This window comes from Eulemur rufifrons, chromosome 8, assembly GCF_041146395.1.
Source record: "Eulemur rufifrons isolate Redbay chromosome 8, OSU_ERuf_1, whole genome shotgun sequence".
Classification (NCBI taxonomy): domain Eukaryota; kingdom Metazoa; phylum Chordata; class Mammalia; order Primates; family Lemuridae; genus Eulemur; species Eulemur rufifrons.
This window is the reverse complement of record NC_090990.1, coordinates 96,944,272-96,971,888: the sequence shown is the minus strand read 5'-3', so window position 1 is coordinate 96,971,888 and position 27,617 is coordinate 96,944,272. Positions and strand designations below refer to the sequence as shown.

The 27,617-nt window shown below is 40.3% G+C and overlaps 1 pseudogene; it reads right to left on the bottom strand.

The window, feature by feature from the left end:
- Positions 1–224: 224 nt before the first annotated feature.
- LOC138390328 (cell cycle checkpoint protein RAD1-like) overlaps positions 225–27,617 on the bottom strand; it is a 50,599-nt pseudogene continuing 23,206 nt past the window's right edge.

Here is a 27,617-nt window from a genome sequence, read left to right as displayed (position 1 = left end):
AAGGCAAAACCACAGGACAGTCCAATACTAGATAATTTACGACTACATGAAAATATTTATTCACAAACTCATAGCAACTATTAGAATACAGGGACCTTACTCCTATCTTCTCCATGCTTTTTCTCTACAGAAAATCCAGTAAGAGATTATGAAGAGTTCTGTACTCAAATGAGAACCTAACCTCTCATGCAGGTACACATAAATATCACAGTGAACTGTCACACTCAAAACTCAGATTTAGGAACTTCATCATGTCAGCAGCAATATTCCAAACATATCTGTCTATCTTCATTTCCAGTCAAAATCTGTAATAAGAGGAATCCTCAGTTATCTGTCTGAATAGATACCTGACAAGATAGGAAAAATGCCTTCAAAAAGGGTTTCAGTACTGAAATATTGTATCTGTTGACTTAGTCTGATTACAATGAAATACTTTCAGCAAATCAGAATCTTTGAAATAGTCAAGGTGGGAACCTCCTGCATTTCCAAATTAGGCTTGTCAGGAGACATGATAATCCGTAGGACCTCACTTGTCATATTCCATTTGGAGGATGCTTCATGAAGCCCTTCTGACTGCAGAATAACTTTATTAATAACATCGGTGCAGCAGAAATCAAAATCCAGAGTCTCCTCTGGCTCCTGAGTATTGATTTTGCAGACTGGCACCACTCCTCCTTCCAGAAATAGCATCCAAGGGTAACCATAACCTTGGTAACACACCCAAAGTGCAGTTAAAGTCCTTGGCATAGGACTTGATACAAGAATAGATAAACAGTTATAGAGAACAATTAAATTAATTTGAAAAGTAACTGACTCTTCTTGAGCTGTAAACTCTTATAATAATCTAGCCTTTGCTGTGAGGTCCGGAAGCTTAAGAGCCCTTCCCAGCCAAGTCCCTGGGGAGGTGAGCTGCAGCTCCCAGGAAACTGGGGAGGAAATGGACTGGTTCTCACCACTGTTGGGAGTTCTTGTTTTCAATTTTATTAATCTCTGCTCTAATTTTTATTATTTCTTTTCTTCTGCTTACTTTCGATTTAATTTGCTCTTCTTTTTCTAGTTTTCTTACACAGAAGCCTAGATGATTGATTTTTAGATCTTTCTTCTTTTCCAGGCACATCCTTTTTAAATTACAAAACAACAAAGAGAAAGAAGATCCTCAAAGCTCCCTGAGAAAGAACAGATCACATACAAGCATTAGGAACAAGAACGGCACTGGCATTCTTGACAGCAGCCCCAGAAACTAGAAGAGAGTGGAGCAACTCCTTCACCATTTGAAGGAAAACAACCTTCAGCCTCCTGTTCTACACCAGCTGGTAACTAATTACCTGTAAACGTAAAGAAGGAACAAAACTATTCAGCAATCTCCATGTCCTAGTCAACTTGGGCTTCTATAACAAAAATACTATAGAATGGGAGCCTTAGAAACAACAATTTATAAAAAAAATTTATTTCTCACAGTTCTGGAGGCTGGGAAGTCCCAGATCAAGGTGCCAGCAGATTCAGTGTCTGGCGAGGGCTGGTTCCTGGTACATTGATGGCCATCTTTTTGCTGTGTCCTCACATGGCAGAAAGTATGAGAGAACTAACTCTCTTGGGTCCATTTTATAAGAGTACTAATCTCATTGATGAGGGCTATACCCTTATGATCTAATTATCTTCCAAATGCCTCACTTTCTAATGTCATCACATTGGGGGCTAGGATTTCAACATATGAATTTTGGGGGGACAAAAATATTCAGTTCACAGCACCCCAGGATGACAGTGATGAGAAGACCTTGAACCTTGACTTGTACAGGGCCAGAGGACAACTTGTCCAAACTGAAGCAGGAGGGCAGAAAACTCAAGGAAGAATAGTTACAAAGGAAAAAATGTGTGGAGTAGGGGTGTGTGTGTGTGTGTGTGTGTGTTGCAGGTGGCAGGTGGTTACTAAGAAATTATCTGAATTTATTTTTAGAGCAATTTTACTATTTTGGTAGTTTTGAAAGTATTAGTGATAAGCACATAAAAATTGAGTAAACTAAAGAATTGTCATTAACTTCAGAAAAAAATTAAAGATGCCTAAGGAAGGAAATGTAAATGTACTAATGGCTTAATTGCGAGTTTTGTTTACATAGTTATAGTAATGCAAAAACACCAAACAGTGATTTCACTAGAAATTGTGAAATGACTGTGCTGGGGAAATGGGAAGAGGAAATCACATGTATTTGTGAAATGCGGGGCTGTCACAATGTAAGAAAAAAGAGGTGTAAGAAAACCAAATTTTCCTCTTCTATTGCAGAAAATCAATAGATAATGGACTGGCTAAAACTGGTAAGACAACATATTATTAGAAAAAGCTAAAATTGCCTCTGGTGAGTGGGATTTGGGAGTGGGACGGCATGGGGCAGGGAACTACTCTTTATCATCATCCTTGTAATAGTGTTTGAATTTTAATCTCTATTAATATGTTAATCTGATGAAACAATATTAAGTTTCTTTTCTTTTCTTTTCTTTTTTTTAGGAGATGGAGTCTTACTCTGTCACCTGGGCTAGAGTACTGTGGTGTCAGCCTAGCTGACAGAAACCTCAAACTCCTGGGCTCAAGAGATTCTCCTGCCTCAGCCTCCCGAGTAGCTGGGACTACAGCTGTGTGCCACTGCACCTGGCTAATACTTTTATTTTTAGTAGAAATGGGGGTCTCACTCTTGCTCAGGCTGGTCTCAAACTCCTGACCTCAAGCAATCCTCCTGCCTCGGCCTCCCAGAGTGCTAGGAATACAGGCGTGAACCACCATGCTCTGCCAACAATATTAAGTTTAAATCATAAAACGCTCTACTAGCTGTTCACTAAAGTACCTTCCTACTCTGTCATCCTAAGGATCTATATTCTATACCATTAATCCAAATGTGAACTACAATAAAATATAATAATATTCCAGAAGAAAACTAATTACTTCAAGCTAAGTCAATTTGAGAAAGATCCATCATGGGGAAAAAAGACACTAGGACTGGTCCTGTTAGAAAGAATCAGAGTTCTAGTCAGTGAGAATACAAAACATGGAATCCTAGGCCAATGGAATTGAATAGTCAACACTTATGGATCATCTATATACAGTCAATACTTGATCCATTCTCGAGAGTCCCTGATTGTCTCTGGCACAGAGAATTAACCTTTATCACTCAGCCACTAAACACTAGATCCCTTCCACAGGTCATCTCATGCAACCCCACAACACCTCTACGTGGTAAATATATTAACTATCCCCCATAAACTGGAATTGAGATTTAAAAAGGGCAAGTCACTCGGTTCAGGGATACCCTGCTAATAAGTGGGAGAGTCAGAACTTAAACCCAGTTATTTTCTGCTAAAATGCCCAGTCTCTTCCCATGACTCTGCCTTGCCTTTTTGGAATATTTGGACATAATTTATATACTGGATATACAGAGGAGCACAAACAGATCAAATAAACAAATCCTGCAGAGCCAGGGCCCGGCCTCACCCAACCCCACCCGTCTGTGGCTCTCACCCACCACATCCTTCCCTGTTCCTCACACGGCTGGAGACACAGTTACACCTTCCACCAGAGGAAGCAACAACCTTCAATTGCTCTAGAGTCTTCCTGCAAACAACAGAATCTACTCTGGCTAGTTTAAGGAGAAATGGGCTTTATTAAAAATATTGATCCCTCAGAGATCATTGGAAAGGCTGAACGAACAAAGTCAGGTCTAAACTCACAGAAAAAAACACCACCGTGTTTTTCACATCTGCTCCCCTCCATCCACATACACACCCCAAACTATGCAGCAAAACCGTCCTGAGTGAGGAAGCTCACTGCTTCTGCCACCAAACACAGGGTTTCGTGACCTGACTACATTGCAATTGCTCAGTCTACAGTCCTGATGCCACGGCGGAAGCAGAAATTCTACTTTGCAATTGCTGCTATTGACTAAAACCCAGCCACCTCTGAAGCCAGCTGTATCAGCAGACAGAAGCTCCATGTAGAGCCAGGTTCTCACATTGGTGACTCTTAAATCATGCCTCACTCGGAAGCATCTGGCGGGGCAAGCCTAGGTCACCTGTGTCCGTCTGGGCTGCAAGAGAAAATGAGAATTTGACTTGTGCTTTCTGAGCTGGTGAGGTGGGAATTGTTGCATGAGAATTACTTAAAAGATGCTAGGACGCCACAAATGTGACACAAGTCCACAAAAACCCACCGAAGAGAGAAAAGATTCAAGAATTACTCCCAGATTTGTGGCTTGGGAAAGTAGGTGAATAATGGTGTCATTACAGAGACAAGGAGCACCAAAGGAGGAGTGGGTCAGGACAGGTGAGGAGAGCGTGTGTTTAGTGCTGGAAGTGCTGAGTTTCAGGTGCCCATGAGATATGTAAATGAAGGTGTTTAATTGAACATATGAGCCTGGAGCTTAGAGGAAAGGTCAGAACTCCAGACAATAGCGTGGACGGCATCAGAATGCAGATGGCAATCGATGCTGTGCTGGGAGCAGAGAGAGTCTGTCAGGAGGGGGCATATTGAGTGCGAAGAGGCCAGGCCTTGGAGCCAAGCAGAGCTCAGACAGCAAGTGCTGGGGCAGAAGAGGAAGAGTGAGCAAGGGAGACTTACAAAGAAAGGTCAGCGCTGCAGGGAAAAGAAGCCAGAGCTGGGGGGCGGGGGGTGGGGGTGGGGGTGGGGGTGGTCCCGAAGGCAAGACCAAGGAGGTTTCGAGAGGGTGGGGCTCAGGAACGTAGTGTGTACTTGAACACTGCTGAGAGAGTCGATCTTAATGTTCTCACCACACACACACACACACACACACACACAACTTTTTGAGCTGATGGATATGTCAATTAGCTTGATATGGTAATCATTTCATAACGTATACAAATGTCAAAACATCACATTGTACACCATAAATATATACATTTTTTGTTAATTATTCCTCCATGGAGCTGGGGGCGGGGAGGGAAACAACAGGGTTCAAATCCAGCCAATCCTGTTTCAGATCTAGGAAACACCCAACAGATAATTATTTGTTAGTTCCAGACTTTGCCCATCATTCTGTGATTTTTAATCTGGTTTGCTCTGCTTATATGAGGACTCAGTGTTCTGGAACAGAGAGCAGGCAAAAAGGCAACAAGGGTGAGGCCCAAATAACAGCCTGAGGAGATCCTAAAGCTTTTCCAGCTTCTGAACCTCACACCTTTGCCTGCATGGTCAGTGTTTCTCCTTTTCCCCCTGGTGAAGGTGGGGGCTTTGGCGTCTGGCCGTCTCTCTGTTCTCCTGTTGGCCGTCTCATCAGAGTGTGCTGGGGTCAGGCCTTTGCCCACCTCCCCTGCCACCTCCCCTGCCACTAAGCTCCAGGCTACCCTGAACATGCCTTGTTCTCCGTTTCATCCTCCACCCTCATTTGGTTAATTCCTTTGTACCTCCAGGTCTCTCTTCAGATTTCACTTCCTCCGAAATTATTTTCTAATCCCTGCAGCCCATGTCTGGGTTCAGCACTCCTAATGTTTATTCCCATCACACCCAGGACTTCCCATCATAGCAACAGAGTGCAAAGAAGTGCAGGGGCTCTGGCACCACGCACAGCAAGTGAAAGTCCCCGTTCCACAGCCTCTGTGACCTTGGGTAAGTCTCTTTACCTATTGAAGGCTGATAGTATCCAGTCCCTGGGGGTGTTGTGAAAATTAAGAGTTTATACAGTTAAAAACCACTCAACAAACTAACAGAAAGATAAAAAGCACTCAACAAACACTGTCCATTATTATTAATATGACCATCAATATGTTGTTTTATGAGGCCTAATGTCTTGTCTGCCTTTTTCACTGAAATGTAAACTCCTTTAGAGGCAGAAACTACATCTATTTGTTTAAAGAGGAAAGTAAAAAATCACCACAGGGACTGGAATATAGTAAGGCCTCAATGTGCATTTGTTAAATATGTGATTCTCATGTGCTACATGTATATATAATTCCAAACCCAAGTTACCAAGACCCACCTCCAACACACCACCCTAAAGCTCAAGGTGTGCATTCGAAACTTCATGCTAAACAATGCTATCTACAAGTATAATGGAAAACTCAAACTCAATGTATGCTGCATTGTCATAAGATTCTAAGAACCTTCTCATCCTGACTTCTCTGTTACTATTAATAGAACATAACTCTCCCACTGGCCTAGGCTCCAAACCCTTAGTCTTCAATTAGGTCCTCTTCCTAGGGCTCTGCATCCACTCAATGTCCTTCATATTGACGAGACTAGTGACAAGGCTGAGTCAGAGGTGATTGTAGGGGGGAATGGCAGTCAGGTGAGGCTGTAATAGAAAACAAAAATCATCACCATGCCTGAGACTAACATAACCTTTACATATCAAAAGGAAGCCTCGCTGAAAGAATCACCTTTGTGCTGAACTGCAGAAACATACCTAAAGACAAGAAGAGGGGGATCCGAAGGGTAATCTTGGTATTTATATCCCAACATTTATATTCATCATTTATTAATGATAATAATTTATCATGCTATTCAGGTGTATAAAAATCAACTTTAGGTTTTTCCTTCATTCTGGCAAGTCTATTTTTGAATTTAATAATGATAAGCAGCACAGGTGTGTAGATTTCTGCAGTGCCAAAGTGGTCTGTTCTTTCATCCCTAAGGTTTTCTGCACAACTAGAAAATGTCTAGTTTACTCTTGCTTCTTTCCTATTTCTCATTTACCAAAGTAGATGAGGGGAAATTACACAATGATAGAACTAATGCAACTGGTGTTAAGCCAGGGCGCTAATTGGGACATCAGGTGAGCAGAAAGAGGAAGATACATTTTGATGTTACCAGGTTTAGCTGAGGTCCAGGGGTGACTGAACTGGCTCTGGCCAAAGGAGTGATGTGGATGTATGCGAGAAATGAAAGTTGTGTCTCTGACACCTGGGTCCTACATCTTCCTGAACACGTAGCCAGGATGTTTTCTCAATAAAGGAACAGCCAGGCGAGGTGGCTCATGCCTACAATCCCAGCACTCTGGGAGGTGAGGTGGGAGGATCACTTGAGCTCAGGTGTTTGAGGCTGCAGTGAGCTATGATCACACCATTGCACTTCAGACTGGACAACAGAGTGAGACCTTGTCTCCTTTCCTCTCCTTTCTTCTTCTTTCCTTTCCTTTCCAGCATTTCCTTGGGAAATCTTGGTATTTATATCCCAAGCTAAGAGCAGCTGTTTTTACACGTCTTCATTCTCACACTTTAACTTAGTTTATCACCAAGCCCATTACATCTCTCTTCCCTTCTTCGTCCTTAATTCAAAGAAAACAGAATCGTTCTTAAGAAAACTTGGTTAAGGACTGTCATTTGTATTGAGATGGAAATTTTTTTTTAGCGTGGGAGACCTTTTCTGGCATGGGCAACTAGCTATGTCTGAACCAAGTATTACTGCAATTTAATATTCCTAAAAACCCTGTTAAGTAAGTACTGTTAATATCCCCATTTTATAGATGAGGAAAATAGAGGCTTAGAGGTGTTATGTTAATGGTCCAAGACGAATGATAGAAATAGGATTTGAACTTTACGGTAAAGCTAGAGCACACCCTGTGAAACGATACCACACTGCCTCCTGGTGGCAACATGAAGAAATTCACCCCTATAGCCAACAGAATAAAAAACTACTGTGTTTCCAGATTTGTATTTAGGTGATGATCAGGGAAACCAATTTTCTGGTGAGTACATGTGATGCTTGTTTTTCCATTCTTGGGATACTTCACTTAATATAATGGGTTCCAGCTCTCTCCAGGAGAACCATAGAGATGTCGTATCTTCATCATTCCTTATAGCTGAGTAATATTCCATGGTATACATATACCACAGCTTACTAATCCAATCATGTATTGATGGGCATTTGGGTTGTTTCCACATCTTTGCTATTGTGAATTGTGCTGCTATAAACATTTGGGTACACGTGCCTTTGTTACAGAATGACCTTTTTTCCTTTGGGTATATGCCCAGTAATGGGATTGCTGGGTCAAATGGCAGGTCTACTTGAATCTGTTTAAGATACCTCCATAATGCTTTCCACAGGGGTTGCACTAGTTTGCAGTCCCACCAAATCTGGAAACGACACCAATTGGACATCAGACTGAGGTGGGGGGTGGGGGAGGGGATGGGGGTATGCCTACACAATGAGTGCATTGCGCACCGTTTGGGGAGTGGTAACACTTGAAGGTGCTGACTCGGGAAAGGGGGGGTGGGGAAAAAAATATGAAACTATTGTTTTTAACTTGCACTGTTCACTTAATAATTTATCATGAATATTTCCCATATTATTTCATATCATTGTACAAGAAATAATGTATACATTATGAGGACATACTGTATCTAACAAGATACACTGTTAGACTCAAAAAAATAAATAAATAAATAAATGGGTAGATTTAAACTAAAAAAAAAAAAAAAAGACTTAATTAGAAGACATAATTTAGCATGAAAACCAAAGAGACATGTTATCTACAACCCAGAATTAAGTATAGTCATGTACCCAGACCCTGTGGTACTAGACCAGGTTAAACAAGAAGCGCAAAACTGAAGTAGACATGCCTGTTATTATTTCCAATTTTACCAATAAAGTAAATCCCAAGTGAGTTTTAAAAAAAAAGCATAAAGGAATCTGAAATCTCACATCAGTAGAATTTCTTCACTTGGAAGAAATCATCATGAATGGGTAAGAAGCAGGACCTTTATTTACACACAAGAAAGCCATTACTTCTTTCTCTACCTGGTTCCTTCTTGTCCCGCTCTTCTCTTTAACAACAAAAGAAAAATCACTCTGAAAGTCAGCCCCAACAACCTGATGGTTTCTACTAATATTGACAGCAAATACTCATTGTGCAAACAGTTCAAAATTTAATAAATAACTTTGATGTATAAAACAATCTTCTTGCTGTTTCATCAATAAGAGTGAAAATGCAGTTTGACAAGATTGGACACTTCAAATGCCTTCTCCTATGCTTGCCCGAGTGGCAAGCTGGATATCTAAGCTATTCCACTTAAAATACAATAAATCCATGTAATAAATGTTTATTGAAAAAAAAAAAAAACTACTGTGGATCAGGAAGTAGAAGCACAAGAGGAAGATACAGAACACACGACTTGCTTATATAGAGGTCCCTGTGTTGGATTGTTTGTCCCCACTTCCTACAGGCTCCCCTGCTCAGTCTAGCCATCTGGCTCTTCCTTAAAAAATTCTTTTCCTAGTTTCATTCTTGTATTCTCAGGATAGCTGAGTATAAAACAAAACAAAACAAAACAAAGGACTATTTGCCTAGTTCTTTAGCTTATGTACCAGCCCAAACAAAAATGACTGCAGAAGGACATTTTTCCTAAGTTCCAGAATCACAAGATCACAAGAATATACAAATGGTTTCCTACTACAAATTTATTTTTCTGGGCTTTCCATAAGTCACTGTTCTTTCATGTCCTCCTTGCCTATTATATTGATATTTTTAGTTCAGTTCCTATTTACTTTCAATAACAGGACTGGAGGCTGTCACCACCTACATTCCTCAGACTCACAACCAAAACACTCATTCCCCCAACTGCCAGAACGTTGCTGCTGAGAGCTGAGTTTGTCTCCTAGGACTGCCCTACACCAAAGGGAGCTGCCTTGCCCAAGGTTACACCCTTCCCGGAGACATGAAGCAAGGGATTGGTCTAGCGGGAGGTTCAAGGTCACAGCCTTCTTACCTCACTTAGAGACAACTAACTGGAGGCCATCCCGGCTTAAGAGTTTCCAGAGGAGTTGGCTACAGCCCCCGTTAAAATTTACCTTCTCCCTTAGCCCAGCCCAGTTTCTCTCTCTCCTTTATAGGTGTCCCCAAGAGCACCCACCAATAATTCCTGCAGGCAAATCCCAGAGTCTATTTCTTAGGCACCCCGCCTAAGACAACGCTCAACTCTTAACTGCAGTCACATTGCAAATACTACCACCTTAAATAAAGTGCAAGAATGAAGTATAAAGATATATATCAGAAAAGGTTTCAAAAATATACCAGAACGTAAAAATAATACATGAATTAAAAGTCTGTGAATCAGTCCTTCTCATATGCTGCTAGAAAGTGTGTGATCACTTTACATTTTATAACTTTGTCATTTTACTTGTCCTTTTGCCACTTAAATTCCCTGCCCTTTAGGTTTTGCTTTTTTTTTAATTGCTAAATAAAGAGGTTTAATTAGATGCTTTCTATGGCCACTTCAAGACCCAAGTCCAAAATTTTACCTTAAATCCTCATAGTGAAAATTCCTACTACTTTTCCTACTAGGTTGTGTTTGGGAGATTATTTATTTGTTTGGGTTTTGTTTTTATCTTAAGCTGTTCATCTGGTCTTCTGATATAGTGACTGAAGACATAGATCTTTACGTCAATGTCAGCATCAATGTGTGTAAAGCATTTGACTCTAGGAAACCATCAGTATAGTAATTTTTATTCCTCATTGGGGTAAGCTTCTCTTTTTAAGTTGATGCTAAAAACTTTCACTGAAAAAAACCTTTAATTATCCACATTACTATGAAGGGTCTCAGTCTCAAAGACTCAAACTCAAATAGCCCCCTACTTTTCAGCACCCCTCCCTCATGGTATCCCTCTTCCTAACTTCCTATTGACCTTCCTTCCCTTTTAGGATCTTATTCAAATGGAAATATCAGAATAAAGATATTCTGTAAGTGGGAAATCAGTGTTACATGAGAAACCTCTATCCTAAAGTTAAATATACAGAATTTGGCTTGTATGGTCCTGAGAATGGTAAAAATAATTAACTAAAAAAAAAAAAAGCTTTAAAAGTTACTTAACTAATAAAGTCATTTAACTAATTTAGCTAGGAAAACAATGATGGGATAAAGGTTAAATTTTCTGTATTTAGTCATTCTTGTTCTCACAAGCATAGAAGAGGACAGAAAAGCTTTGCTTCAGTCAGAGTAATACTTCAATGCCCCTTTCAACTACTCCCATCAGAGAACGGGAGAAGAAATGCCAGTGACCCTGAATAGTCACAAGTTATGAGACTATCCTATATGCTTGAGGGTGGACAGTATGCAGCTGATGACAATAAATGAAATTATATACTTACAAAGCACAATCGTGACATTATCTCTGTGTCAAGAACAATCTATAGAACAGGATGAACCAAGGAACCAGCTCAAGGTCTGCCTCTCAGGATGCCCTTTTGGGAAGGTATTTGGAAAGTAACTCAGGGGGCAAAAGTGGAAAGAAAGTGTGAACAAATGACATGGGAGCATGTATGCTCATCAAAACACCAGTAATTGCCAAAGCCAAACAGGTGGCTTTGTCCCTCTCCTTTGAAAAGGTCCTCTTTAGGATGTGGACATTTAAACTGACATCATCTATAAAAATGTTCTGGCATGAAAGGGGCTTCAAAGACACACGAGAGCATACAATGGAAAGTAAACGGTGTCCTCTGGAGTTGTGCAATGTAGCAGGGCTGGAGGAAGCAAAGAGGGCGACCATCCAAGGACACACAAACAATAACCACCATCATCATTTCTAGTGTTCAACTAAAACAAAGTGAAATCCGTAGGTCAGAGATCTTATAGTGACTTAGAGATTCTTGGAAAAAAAAAAAAGGAGCAAATAATTATCATCTAGCAATTCCAGTTCCTGATATTTACTGTAGGTAATAAAGGAATGGGGCCTGGCGCGGTGGCTCACGCCTATAATCCTAGCACTCTGGGAAGCCAAGGCGGGAGGATCGCTTGAGGTCAGAAGTCCGAGACCAGTCTGAGCAAGAGCGAGACCCTGTCTCTACTAAAAAATAGAAAGAAATGATTTGGACAGTTAAAAATATATATAGAAAAAATTAGCCAGGCATGGTGGTGCATGCCTGTAGTCCCAGCTACTCCAGAGGCTGAGGCAGAAGGATTGCTTGAGCCCAGGAGTTTGAGGCTGCTGTGAGCTGGGCTGACGCAACAGCACTTTAGCCCGGGCAACATAGTGAGACTCTGTCTCAAAAAAAAAAAAAGAAAAGAAAAGAAAAGAACTCAGATGTAAATAAATAACTGTTCATCCTCACACAATTTTAACAGTAAAATATGAAAGTATTATCCAAAATGATTCAGGAAATGGTTCACCATGTTGCATACTCTGAAAATAATTACTCTGTAATATGTACAATATGACCCAAATTTCATGAATACATATGCAGGAGGAGTTTTTGATAGCAGATAACAATTTTAGCTTTAAATAGACATAAGTTAAACCCAAAAAGCATACCCTACAATTACACAGATCAAAGACTGGCCCCTGTTCACTGCCTAGCCCGTTATCAGAGAGAAGCAGGCTAAAGTTCTTATCTTCTGGGGAAAGGAAAGAACAGGGTGAAAGCTGGACGGTGAGGAAACGCAGATAGCCCCGTGTCAGGAAGCTGAAAAGGGGAAGGAGAAGGTGAATCTTTATGTCCTCAGCACTCTCTAGGCCCAGCCACAACCCCAGGGATAGAAACAGTTGTTATGCCCATGTTCAGAAAGAAAAACCAAGGTGCAGAGAGGATAGGTTACTTGCCTGAAATTACAAAGATATAAGCAGAGGAGTCAGGATTTGATCCCAGGTCATTTGTTTCCAGAGCCTGACATGCTAACCACACTCTCTGAGATAATGTCTGGTTATGATGACTGCTGTGGAGGACAAAAATAGGATGACGAGAAGAGGCTCCTTCAGTTTGCTGAAAAGTCAGGACTCACTTGAGTTTGGAAGTCTTAAATATAAATCAATAGTGACAAAAGCTTCATGGTTGTGTGATTTTTCCCACCAGTGCTTGGTAACCCTGGAGAAGTTTCAGAAGAGGCAGACATTTGGGGTCTTGCAACAGAAGAATGCTCAAATCACAGAATTAATGATATGGGGAAGGGTTATTGAAGTTATGGATCATGGAATCCAAGTTTAACAGAAAAAGGCAGTGAATCCCGGTGGAGTTAATACAGGCTGAGGAAATAGGTCAAACCCTGTATTCTGGATGGGGCAGGAGGAGACAAAGGGCAGGAAAAAGTGGTGACCGGATTGGAGGAATAGACAGTCACATAAGATATAATAAGAGAATAAAATGTGAAAATTTTATGGTTCAGCAAAAGTTCCTGGGAGTGGCCATAGGACTGGGTTGGCAAATGGACTAGAGGTGACAGTCATTGTAGAAGGAAACACCTAGATGTGAGACTCTGACTCGCTCCCACAATGTGCAACTCAGAACACATTCCAGATGGTTCTTGTAGATCTGCTTTATTATTTTTTTCCTCCCAAAGACCACTAGACCTTTCACACCACTCTGTGCCTTTTCAGTGAACAACTTTCTTTTTTTTTTCAAGTCACCTGTTTGAATTAGGAGCAAGAGCACAGCCACATCTGCCTCGGGAGCTGGTGTCTTCTCAGGTTAGCAACCAAGCACCCAGATTTGCTGGCTGTGCTGTGCTACATTGATTCTGCTTGGCAGAGGAATCCCTACAGCTCTGGGATCCTCCCACATTCCAACATAAGCCAGAAGATCACTTAATCTTAGCCGTCAGGCCTGTCATGAACCTAGAAACAAGATCGGGCAGAGATAAGGAAGACTGATTTAAGGAGCAACAAGAAAATCCCCTGGCCGCAAATAATACTCCCATCAGTATTTACATTTGCACACTGGCCTTAATAACTGCCTTCTTTGGGCTTAAAAAGAAATGAGAGAAAATTGTCGTTATTACTCCCAGCCTTACCCTCTCATTTTAGTTTCCACCATGGGAATCACTTGTGCTTTGGCCAGGGCTCCGTGGTCTACAATCAAGTTAGGAACCCAGCAGGCATGCCCACAATAGGTAAAAAGTGAACTGGTAGATCAAATCGGGCAAAAATCATCATACAAGGTAAACTCTTCACAGAAACATGGACTGCCCTTTCTCTACCCTGTAATGTCTGGGATACGCCTACTCACCCCTCCAGACCCTTTCAACTCTCCATGTTAATGAAGCCTTACCCAGCCCTTTGCCACCTTCCCCTATAAAACATTCTCTCCTCTGTGACACCACTGTTTCTCTCCACTGCAAATATTTCTTTCTAAATCTATCCGGCTCTTGTATAAAACCATTTGTTTTTTTCTTGAAACAACGAACGATGATTTTTTATAAATCCTCATTTTCCAGATACTCATTGTAATGCCTAATACATCAAATACCTTTAATGAGTATTTGAGGGAGGAAAGCAGAAAAGGCAGGACAGAAGGAAACAGGGAGGAAAAAGGAATGAGTACACGAAATCAGGAAGGAAAGTGACCATGGTTCAGTGGGAAAGAACTTGAAATTCTAGATATTCCTATTACGAAAGGTGAAGGCAGGAGTAAGTAGAGAAGTGACTATGAAACTCATTCTAATCCTAATCTCCTATCTGTCTCTAGGGCCTAGAAAGGCTAGAATGTTCCCCTACAACAATGAATCTGGATTCATATATTCTTTGTCATACTTTTTACCTATGGAGGAAAACATGGCTTAATGGAGAGGGGACTGAAGTCAAAGACTGGGTTCCCGGCTCTATGACTGGGTGGCCCTGTGACCCTGAATGTGCTACCTAAAATGCCTTCAGTCTCAGTGCCCTCACCTGAACAGCAGGTTGATCCTATCTGTCCTATGTCCTTTCGGGAAGCTCAAGTGAGATATTAACACCTGAAGTGGAAAATCTTTGTGAAATCTGAAGGACACTGCACATGGATGAGACTACTGCCATTGGATCTGCCTCCACTCAGCATCCAGATCTACCCTCCCCCAGGCTGGAGTGTATGCAGCTGTCGCCTCTGTTGCCTCTAACTCGCAGAACAAGGAGCATCCCTTGCTTTCATCATAGATAAGCTGGATGACATCACTTAGAGTTTCTACAATTCCCACATTTCTTTTCCTGCTTTACTATGTTGATATGGGTTCACAAAAATGATTAGCTTAGCGTTCATCTCAAGGAGATGGTCGGTCACAGTAGCAAAACCTTCCCTGGGTCAGTCTGGGGAAAAAGCCATCTCCTCTCCCCACTTACCGAGGGCGGAATTGGAGCAAGGAAGATGGAGAAAGGTTTTTGGAGTCCTCAGGCCATGACTTTTGGTTCTGGGCCTGGCATATATGAGTAAGGTGCTGGAAAGAGTCATTGTCTCTATTTTTAAGTTAGTGTTTACCATTGAGCAGAATACAAGAGAAGATAAACTCACTCTCGAATTGTTCTCTTTACGGTTGTCTTACGTCTTTCTCCTTTCTTCTTGCTTTCCCTTCAATAGCCTACCCTAAGCACAAATCTGAAACAATAACAGAAATTCTAGGGCTAGTTTTCTCCTTTCGGTTTCTGGCAAATCACTTCCCTCCCCCAAATTTGCCCACACCAACAAAAGGAGGATATGAGGGAATTTCAAGAATATTGCAGGAGCTAAATATTTTGGAACCTCATTAAGCAATGGGGTTTGGCATAAATCTGTCTAGCTATTATTTTCTAGGAATGGTGATGTATAGCCCTAAGATCCTGAATTTTCATATCCAGCAAGCAGAGCTAACAGGGAAAATCTACATGTTCTTTTTGTTTTATAAGATTTTTCACCTTTCCCCAAGTCGGGGGTGGGGGTCTGTATAAACTGGGGTATCCGAATGTTAATGCTGAATTGAAGATGAAGTGCCAATATTACAGGCTGAATGCCACTCAAGCCTCCATGGTGAGGAGGACCACACGGCTGGCAAACTCATGCTTCTGAATGCTCTGGTCTGGGTTCTGTGTCAGCTCAGTGCCACTGAATACAACACAATATTAAATCTTCACTCTCAGTTGGGTGGGGTGGCTCACGCTTCTAATCCTAACACTCTGGGAGGCTGAGGTGGGAGGATCACTTGAGCTCAGGAGTTTGAGTCCAGCCTCAGCAAGAGCAAGACCCCATCTCGATAAAAATAGAAAAAAATTAGCCAGGCGTGGTGGTGCGTGCCTATAGTCCCAGCTACTCGGGAGGCTGAGGCAGGAGGATCCCTTGAACCCAGGAGTTTGAGGTTGCTGTGAGCTAGGCTGACACCACAGCACTCTAGCCTGGGCAACAGAGCAAGACTCTGTTGCAAAAAAAAAAAAAAAATCTTCACTCTTCCTTTTCAAAACATCCTATATGGTCTCAATGTGCCCAGTTTACAGGCAAGCAAAGAAAGAGAAAAATAAAACAAAGTATCTCCTATATTCCCCAGTCTTCCTGATAAATTGAACAGCCATGCATGTTTTCCTTTACAGGAAAGCTTGTAAAGAAAGGCTGGGAATGGAGGCACAGACAAGTCTCTGTCGTTTTTTTCTTTGCTTATCTACTCCAACTGCCTTGAAGAGGACACTAAGTTAGAACTGAGAGGTCATGAGGTGTCAAGCACACCCTAAGTCTGACGAGAGGTCTTACATGGCTTTGCAAAGCTGCTCTACCAGCCCTGGGTGGTTTACTATCATACGTAAGAAAAACAAAACATCTGATCAAAGGTCTGTTTAAGCCAATGATTTTTTGTTTGTTTGTTTGCTTGGTTGTTTTTCATTCAAGTCTCTGTTACTTCCCATTGAAGACCAATCATAACTGACAGTTCTCTTCAGCCCTGCTCACCAGCGCCCCCTCCTGCCTCACACGCACACACGCAGGCCCAGCTGCTCTCCTTTTACACCTCTGGTGCTCAGTAAGTCCCCCATCCTTCCAGAGAAGCAAGGAGGACTTGCTGCCCTTGCCCTTTCCTCACTGGCAAGTTATAAATCTTCTAGAACTGGTTAGGAACTTGCAGAAAGGCATGCTTTTGTGGTGAAAAGAAAAATCAGCAAAAGCTCTCCATACTCAGACCAGAGTGGTAATCTCACTCGGGCTTCAGAAGAAAGAGGAGATCCATAAAAGACAACAACACAACAAGATGACAAAGTGGCATCGGTAAGTCCCGTTTTTGTTTTATTTTTTCTCTTTAACCAGATGCTTTTCTTTAATCGTCAAATGTCTTTCAGACATGAAGATTCATAATGTCTAATGCTTCTCAAGTAATTAAGTGTAGAAAAACGGAAGCAGCTCTGTTCCTCCTCCTCTATGACGGATTAATGGTACATTAAAGTACAGAAATGCCATCAGAAAACATTAGCAAAGAAATTGAAATTAGTTAAATTATTGCCACCATTATATACCTATTAAATCAACAAACTATGTGGTTTTTAAGTGCTAGGGATTCTGATAACTTGCAGGAGATCCTGGAAGGCACTTTTTAATACACATTAAGAGTCATAAAAAGTAGTTACGACTTTGACTTAGCAATTACAGTCAACGCTTGAATGGAACTTGTATGCTAGAGGGAAAAACAAAAATATGTGTCAGGTGGTGATAAGGCCAACGAAAAAAATGAATGAAGTAAAATAAAATAATTGAGCTTATAAGTGATGGAGCCAGAAATTGAATTCAAGACATTTGAGCTGGTGCTTTTCTCAAAGCTTTACCAATTTGCCTCAAACAGACCTCCTCCAAAGACTCAGGAAATTCACTGAGATCTGCTTCTCTAAGTGGAGAGAAAAGGAATGGAACTGTATTGTAGAAGCTGTAAAGAAGAGGGTGCTTCAGGACTCCAAGGTGCTTGTCCCCCTAGAAAGGCAAGTGACTTTGTTAAGCCATGGGAGATAGCTATCAGTGGCCAGCTTGTAGGACAGAGGCTAAAGCAAAGCTTGGAAACTTCCCTTCAGTCTCTTTCTTGACTTCTGGAAAGGTGGCTAAGACCAAGACCATAGTCCTACTTCCACATAAAACCTGTCTCAGGAGCCATCCTACAGTGTCTTATTCTGAGAACATGAATCCGAGCAATCATTAAACTTTTGGGTATGCAGATAACTTATCATAGGGTGCTTTTTTAAAAAAATATTCTTTTATATTAGAAGCATCATTTATGTGCAAAAGGCCTAAATTCTATGTCCCTTTAGACCCTCTTGTGTCCTTGGTGTACCAGGGTCTATGGACCTCAAAGTGCCATTTAAAAATTATGCGATTTTCAATTTAAAAGGTAGCCCAGTTACTAGTTCCTGATGTAGCTATAAGACAAATATAAAGATTTGCAAAAAAAAAAAAATTATACCACCAGTCAACTTATTGCCAGAGTATGATAAGCTGATGAAAATGACTCAAAAAAAGCAATCAGTAACCTTAATAAACTCTGCTACAAAAAATCTATTTACCTAAAATCATAAAGTTAGAAAGACACTGTGTCCCTCCTTCATTTTCTGCCCCTCCAGATTAGAGAAATGGAGTCTGCACCAAGCAGATAACTGAGATCAAACTCTTCACGGCACATAATTCATTTTTAAGTGGCTAAAGTATCATCTGTTCACATTTTGCTCCTTTCTACATAGGTCCAGAAATTATAATGTCTAGAATGCATCAGGGAAGAGTTTAGGGTAGGGGATGGGGATGTCAGACCCTTGCAACATCCCATTCCATTGACCATCTAAGGAATTATACATCCTCACTATAACATGCTCTGGATCGGGTAGAGGCAGGCACAGCTCTAATAATAACCCTTACTGGGAATGGTATTGTTATAATCTAGTATTTTGCATTTTTCATCTATAATAAACAGTTAGTAGGACCAAGGTTCACCTCGGTTAAACAAAGCCACACTAAACATCTGCTCACAACAAAAACCATAGGAAGATCAGGTAGGACTGGGCAGATTAATCTGCTTTTTGAACTCAGATTACACTAATAATTATTCTAATAGCAAACGGGACAGGCAGTGAGGCCAAAGACAGTCCATATCTCCTCTGGAAGATGCTGAGTGTGTACAGAGTTCTCCTTTTTCAAGAAAGGCAAAACAACCTGGCCTGGGGCCTAATAAAATGCATCACAGAACAAAGCACAAGAGACTTTGTTATGTTTTAGAACGAGACAGAGGCAGTGGTTGCACAACACTGTGAATGTACTGAATGCCACAGAATTTCTTACTGTAAAATGGTTACTTTCATGTTATGTAGGTTTCACTTCGATTAGAAAAAGAGAGAGGAAACTTGTTCTGAAATATTTACACAAAAAGCTACATATGGAAGCAATTATCTGGAATTTAAGAAAATGACACCCACAGAATTCATGACATAGAATTTATGAAACAAAGATCAAGAGAAATGTATATAAAGATTGATCCTAAAAGAAGAGTTTTTAAAAGGAGAAATCAAACATAGAAAAAGCAGTATAATATGAAAATACATAAGATGGTAACACCAAATCCAAATATATCAATTATCCCAATACATATAAATTAAACATGTCAGTTAAAAAAGAATGTCAGATTGGATTAAAGCATACTCCAGTCCCTATGATATTTACAATAGACACACCTAAAGCATGAAAACATTGAAGGGTTGGATACGAAAGAATGGGAAAAGATGCATCAGCCAGATACTAATCAAACAATAGCTAGTATAGCTATATTAATATTAATCAAAGACGACTTTAAGACAAATAGCATCATTAAGGACAGTTTATATACAATGATTAAATGTTAAAATCACCAAAGCAATATAACAATTCTAAACATGTATGCACCTCATTAAATAGACTCAGCAGATATAAACAAAAATTGATAGACCTTCAGGAATAAATTGACAAATCCACCATAAGAGTGGAAGATGATAGCACACTTCTTTCAATAAATCATACTTGAAGCACCTTAAAAATTTAGCAAAAATATAGTAGGAGTTGAACAATACAATTAACAACTTTGACCTGATGGAATACTTAGAAATATCTATTATATATTCAATAGGTCTATAAGAGATGTCTCAACAAATTTCAAAAAATAGTTATCATATGAATCTAATGTGTTCTTTAAGCTATGGCTATGGGAAAAGTGGGGTCCAATCTTAAATGAACTGGAATAAAATTTCTGACATTGAACATTGGATACAGAAAAGGAAATAGAAATTAAAATGTAATAGAAAAAACTTTTAAAGCCATACTTCCTGAATATGAAGTTTATGGAGTGAGAGTTTATCTGCCAGAATTTTTTAACTGCAAGAATACCATATACAAAATGTAGTTTTGTACTGTGATATTTTCAACCTAATATTACATGATAGGCAGTTTGTCATACCATTGTTCTTATCTTTTATCTAGGAACTGCCTCCACCCCTAAGTTTCTCTGTATTTCAGCCAGAAATCAAAAGACCTCTTCTATATGTAAATTTATGTCAATAAGAAACCTCCAGACCAACACACCTAGAAAATCAGAATTCCTTTTAGACTTAGTCTGGATCAACTCCCTGAACCATTTATTCTAATTCCTGCTGCAGACAAATGCACTTTCTTTTGTTAAGATCCCAGCTGTGGTGAAATAAAAGATGACTTCTATTCCCTCAGTTAACTAAAGGTCTAAAATCAGACTACCTATGGCTTTTTCTTTTCTGGAATATAGTCATTACTAGCCCTTCTTTCCACCCTAGAAACCCATCACTACTATTTCCTCCTAACTTTCTGATTAGCAACTGGTTTCCAGAGCTTTTTCTAGAAAATTTCCTACAGGCCTTACCTCACTGGAATCTCTCTCCACAGCAGCCTAGACCTTAAGTCAGAGCCTCAGGGGTGACCATATGTCTTGATAGGGTGGGAACATGTGTCAGACAGAGGTCTTCATTAATTCATGGTGGCACGTGAGAAGAGGCTTTGAAAGATAACAAGAAAAAGTGCCACTGGCTAGTTTCACTTGGAAACTCTACTAGTTCTTATTGGTTACCTGGGAGCTAAGCCCTGGAAAAGAGAAGTCAGAATTATTACAGAAACTTAAGGCTCCTCCCATCAAAGTTCTTAGCTTTCTGTTTCATTTCTCAGATAAGCCTGAACAGTTTTTCTCCTATTAACTTTAGACCTCAGCCAAAGATATTTTAGATGTTGGGAAATGAAAACAAAGAGTTCTTCCTTTATTTTGTTTCCCATATTTCAAGGGAGCTCACAACTCAGAGTAGTGGACAAAAGATATTATAAAGGAAGTAACTCAACTCAAAGCCAAGAAAATATCCCAACCAGGTGGTCCGTATAAGCAACCATGCTGAGAAGGAGTCCGGGAGCCAGCAGAATGGAAACAAGGAAAAAACACATGAGCATAAAGAGTTTCATCAAATGAAGGAGGGAAACTGAGCCTGGAAGAGGGCAGCAGCCTGAGTTAACAGAACCCCTGTGGCCTTGGGTTTGAGAGGAAAGGGTCCAACAAAGTGACCAGTCCTGCTTGGAAAAGGCCTGTGCGCCTCAGGTCTTCTAAAATCACTTGGCCTAAGGTATTCTGAAACTGTAGTAAGGTCCCCTGGACACTAGAGGGAGACAATTCAAGCAAGAAGTATTGACTATTAAAAAAAAAAGTGTGCAGAAAGAGATAAATAAGTACAGAAAATAGAAAATTGGATTTGACTATCAAGTTGCCTTTTGTGTGACTTTAGTGAGACTTTTTTTTTTTTCCAGAAATTAATGAGAATAATAAGTGGCCGGAAAATGGCAGTATAAGACCATAGTTAACAGAAATTTAGCTGTCAAGGAAACAAAAGAGGCCAATACTTCTTGGGGGGCTGGGGAGGTGGCAGAAAAAGAAGTTATTTTTAAAATGGAAGTGACAGATGTGTCTCTGTGTGTGCGTGCATGCAAGAGAGAGAGAGAGAGAAAGAGGGAGACACCGGGGCTGGGGGAGAGAGGCTGAAGGCCAAGAGTCAACAGAAATTACACAAAAAGTGAGACTAAGAAAAGAGCAGGTCAACATCCGGGGGTATCAGGAAAGGATGTGCTCTGGAGCAAAGGTGAAATTAACGTTAGAGAAGATAAATGTCTCCTCTTATGGGGTGGAAGAAGTGAGAAGATAGGAAAAATAATAATACATCATGTTCAACCAATGCATTTTGTATATATAGTGTTTTTAATAAAACTGAGAAGCACCAGCCTATTCAGTAAGACATGGTTTCTTCAGGTGGCCCCTAAGTCATGTGAAGCGTGATTATTGATCTCCATCCCTAAATCAGTGGATGGCTCCTTGTACACAGGAAAAATATGAAGGATGCAGAAGGTCAGGACCAACCACTCAAGCTCAGAACCTTTGAATTAAAATGGCTCAAAAGCAGGAAAAGAAAACACACTGAAGCCATATTCTCCTTGCTAGACTTCTGGGTGAAGATGACATTTTGAGCACAGGCTTGAATGTCACACACACCCTCCTCCCTCCCCCATGCAATGTCATGCAATGTCTTGCTTCATTTTGTTTCCAGCTTTTTATTACAAAAAAAAAATCAAATTTGATTTTGAAAGAATAAGGTAATGAACACTCATATACCCATCACTTAGACTCAAGAAATGGTAACATTTTGCCTTAATTGCAAGTATTCTGTGTGTGTGTGTGTAAATTTATCATTGAACCATTTGAAACTGGATTAGATATGATATTTAGCCATTGAATACATCAGCATACACCTTCTACATTAAGAAAGCTCTCTTACATAGCCTTGATACCTTTATCATACCCAGAAATATTATCAAAAATACCCTGATATTATCCAACATCCAGGCCATACTAAAATTTCCCAAACTGAACAACAAATGCTTTTGTGTTGGCTCTTTCAAACCAGAATCTAATCAAAGCTTATGCACTGCATTTAGTTGTTTTGTATCTTTTGTTAATTTTAAATCAGAATAGAACAAAACACATACTGCTTTTTTATCTCCATGACATGGACATTTTAAAGAGTTTTGAACAACAGCCTTATAAATTACCACATTCCTGATTTTTTGTTTCTCATAGCATTGTTTAGCACGTACCTATGTCTCCTGTATTCCTTATATAGTGGAAATCCAAACTAAGGTCTTGATTAAACACAGATGAAACATTTTCGGCAATGGTACTTGAAAGGCAGCGCTATTACTTTGTATAGCGTTACATCAGGATGCACACAATGTCAAGCTGTCCACTGTCAGTGAGGCATAGCTTGATGATGACAGTTCTCTCTATTTTAAAGGACACTTCACCCTTTGTAAAGAGCAAATAATCTGTAGGGTGGTACTTAGGTCTCATCCAAATATTCTATTTCCTATCAACCTTCACTTAATGGTTCCAAAATGCCTTGATAATTCTTGCCTGCATTAATTATTTCAGGATGGCAAAATGGTTATTTCTACTGGTATCATTTCTTCTACATTTATTAACTGGAAATATTCTACAATACTCCCAAAAGTTCTTCCTGTAAAAAACAATGCAGTAGTCTTTGGGCTATTCATCAATATTCTGGTTTTAGTTTTTTTATGTTGTTGTTTGTTTACCTTCTGAGTACATCGTGGGTGTATTGGCCAACTTTTGCTTCAGTAATGAACAATCCAAAATCTTAGGCTTATGACAACACACATTTCTTGCTCACAGGCCTGTGGTCTGGCTAAGGCCCAGCTATGGCTCTGCTCCAGGTGCTGGTTCGGCATCACATGTCTCTTGCACCATAACTTGCAATAAAGAAGCAATGACTCCTCTTTCCTAGATGGTATCAGTGCAAGAAAAAGCAAAAGCATGAGATGCCTCCTAAAGCCTCTGTCCCTTCCACCCATATTGCATTGGTCAGAGCAAGTCACGAAGTCAGTAGAGGAAGTATACTTTGCCCCTGGGAAGAGGAGACAAGAAAAGTATTTCTTAAATTTGGGCATGGTTCTATAACTTGCTCGGGCCAATGAAATATTAGCAGGCATGTGGTATATTTTCCAGCACCTTCCTTTCCACTGCCATGGTAACTAGAAGAATTTAAAAATTACTGAATCTCTGTTGCTTTGCGTCCCTAAGTGAGGCTGGTGTGAATCAGAACACCTGCCAATCCAGGACAGACACACAGTGAAAGTAAAAAATAAACTCTTTAGTTTTAAGCCACTGAAATTCTAAGGTTGTTTGTTACTGCAGCATAACCTACCTATCTTGACAAATACAAACAGTGTAAAGCTAAATCATTTCCTGTTAACTACTAATTATCAGAATAAGGAGTTGTAATAATAACTTTTATTGTGGCAAATAAGCTTATATTTCCTCTTTCTTGGTTTTCTTTTTCCTTGTTCTTTTTTTGAGTGTCTGTATGGACTCAGAAGTTTTTATTGATATGATCAATCACAAACATTATTCTTTTTGACATGCATATTGGCCCAAACATGGCCAGTGAGCCACTTGAAGATGGATCTTTTTGACAAGACCCCAATTAGTCTCAAGCATTTCCTTGATACAATTTCCTCATATAATAAGTGATCTTAAGCTCACCTTAAACATTCCCTGCCTCAAACCTAGAATCAGCCTGTTCTGTAAGGAGCCTTAGTTCCTGTTAGTGAGAACAGTATTCTAGAAAACGATACCTGAATGTGAGGTGTGCTCAATGCTACTGAAGCATAATGGTTTCGAAGCTCTTTCCTTGGATGGAGCGTGTGATTTCATTCTTTATGTCTCTGTTACTCTCTGTCTCTCCTCTTTCTCTCTCTATTTCTCTAAGTACAAACACAGAGAGAGAGAAAAAGAGAGAGGGAGACTTATGGATTAAATATAGATAAATTAGAGCTAAATTATATTACCTATAATATGTGATGTATATTATAAAGATTATGTGATTAGACCATACATAACCATATGTTCATATTGATATTTCCAACTCACGTTCAGGTTTGATATAATAGGATTTTTCACCTTCTTCTTTATTTTTATATTTGTTTCTCTTTTCTCATATATTGAAACCCTTAGATCCTAATATTATTAACCTCTTTATCTGCTTTATTCTACAATATACATAAAATAGTTTCAAAATTACAATATCAACGAAAAACTATTGAGTTAAACTTAAAATTTCCTTGAGTTATTTTTGTTCTTAGAAAATAGGATGTACAGGTAAAGGATGTACAGGTAGAGTCCTGTGTGCAAAAGACACTTGAAATAACTCCTTTTAAGGTACAGTCATGTTATCTAGGACACACGCAATTCAGTTCCTTTTTTTTTTTTTTTTTTTTGAGACAGAGTCTCACTCTGTTGCCCAGGCTAGAGTGAGTGCCGTGGCGTCAGCCTAGCTCACAGCAACCTCAAACTCCTGAGCTCAAGCGATCCTCCTGTCTCAGCCTCCCAAGTAGCTGGGACTACAGGCATGCACCACCATGCCTGGCTAATTTTTTCTATATATAGTTTTAGCTGTCCATATAATTTCTTTCTATTTTTAGTAGAGATGGGGTCTCGCTCTTGCTCAGGCTGGTCTCGAACTGCTGAGCTCAAACGATCCGCCCACCTCGGCCTCCCAGAGTGCTAGGATTACAGGCGTGAGCCACCGCGCCCAGCCTTCAGTTCCTTTTTTACAGCTTGGTTGGGAAGACAAGATATGTGCAATTTGTCTTGCGCGGATCTGAGGATGGCTTGCTCCCTCGCCCTTTTGCGATTGCCTGTGTCATTATCACAGCCATTGTTCTGTCTTTCTCCTACACTAAACTGTCTTCTCCTGCCACAGAGCTGGCTATGAAAAATGTTAAGCATTAAGTAGCCCTATACAAATTTTTTAAAATCCTTCATCTTTATAACTCTTGAACCAGATCTAGAAGATTGGATTCACATGTATAAAATTGCCATTGGGGGAACACATGATTGCAGGGAAGGTGGAAAGAATCAATGGAGAAAAACTAAAGGAAAAGAGCTACAGCTTAAGAGAAAAGGCTGGAGCCCAGCTGCGACTGTTTGGAGGGCTGCTGGTTCCGGACATCGAGTCGGGGGAGTACACTCCGGAGAAGGTTGGGGGACCTGAGTTGGAATCTTAAAATGTCTAAGGGCACGATCAGCTCAAACAGGAGGAAATGCATTTACCTCGCAATGGAAAAACAACACTAGCAACAACTGATTCTTATTTAGCAATTAGTGTTCTAATAATTTACTTCTCTTAGCTCATTTAATCCCTCTGGCAACTCTGTGTGGTAGGTCCTATGATTATGTTACCAACGAAGAAACTGAGGCAGAGGGAAATTTTGCAACTTACCCAAGTTCTTAGAGATAGTAAGTGGTAGAGTCAGGATTCAAACACAGAGGTTCTCAGCCAGAATCCAGCACATCGTAGCAAGCTCTTTCCCCAAGAGCCACGTTTTTGGCTGTGGAAAGTTAAACAATTATTCAAGACAAGTGAGATTCTCTGTTGCCTGTATAAACTGGTAATGGGAACTATTGAGAGAGTCTTCAAACCATGGTTTCAATTCCAGGTAAGCCACTTAATCCCTAGGTGACTATGGAGTAATTGTCTTATTTGGAAACCATAGTCTTACCCAAAACTGCTACTCAGATAACTTAACACTGTGGCAACTGTTTTAAGTACAAACTCTGCTTGATCATACGGCAAGTGTACCTATGAACACAATTTATATAAATGGGAAAACTGTAAGATCTCAGAGACCAGTTTGGTATGCATTTGCAAGCACCATTTCTTGTTCTTGTTTTCAAGGTTTTTGTTGCTTGCTTACATGTTTTGTACATGTAACTTTACCCTCCTTCAATGTCTGGGATTTCAATTTTTTCTCTCATATGAGCATCTAAACCTGGGCTCCAGGCACACAGCTTGGTTTTAGGTAGAAACAACTCTCGGGGCTTTCCGTGCCAATTTTATAGACCACGTAAGGACTGCAAGGTGCTCCACTGACAAATCTCACATTTCAAGGGCACTCTGCCAACTGGAAAGTGAAAAAGGAAAATGAAACAGATTTCATGGATGCAAAGTGGTGGGAAAGCACCCTTCAACGTGGCTCTCAGTTTAAAATCATGTCATTGCAAGTTAGGGCCTTTACTGTTTATGCCTTTTTCATATTCAGATCGGAATTTAAGCCAAGGGCCCACAAACATCTGTCCTTGACTTCCACCCAGCTCCTGGGCTACCACTATGCGGTCAAATCAAACAGAAAAATAATTAATAATAATAATGAATGAAATAATTACTACTCCTCTGTTCTCTTTGCTCTTTGTTGATTTCATTATTCATTTGAAGACATGACTGCAGGAAGAGTAGAAAGAATCTGGGGGGAGAAGGTAAAGGGTAAGGGCACCAGCTCAAGAAAAAAGGCTAGCAGATCACAGTTTGCAGAGAACAGAATCATCTCAGGAGAAAATTTACTAATATCAGAGGCTGTATCAATCCAAATGACACTAGCTGCTGCATCAGCCAAAAATTGCAGTGGCTTAGCACTAAAAAAATGAAATTTTTGCTCACATTCCAGTTGGCTGTAAGTGTACCTGGTCCAGTGGCTCTCCTCCAAGCAGGGACTCAGATGTAGTTTCCTGCCATTTGTGCCGCTATCTTCCAGATTTGGTTGCCAACATTGCCACTGGCATCAATATCAGTAAGCTGACAAGAAAAAAGAGACCAGAGAAAGCGTATTTGCCTTTTAACCACCCCGGCCTATAAAAGACACACAACACATCCCCTCCCATGCCATTGGCTTCCAGTCCCAACTAGATGCAAGGGAGTCTAGAAAAGGTGGCCCCTGGAAGAGAAGCAAGATTGACTGTCAGCTCTTTAGGCCACAATAGCTCTAAGAGGATTAGTCAGGACACCGTCCTGAGAGCCACTCGTTCAGGAAAAAATGGCACTAGGAAGGAATTCAAAAGAACAAAGATCACTAGCTGCTACCTCT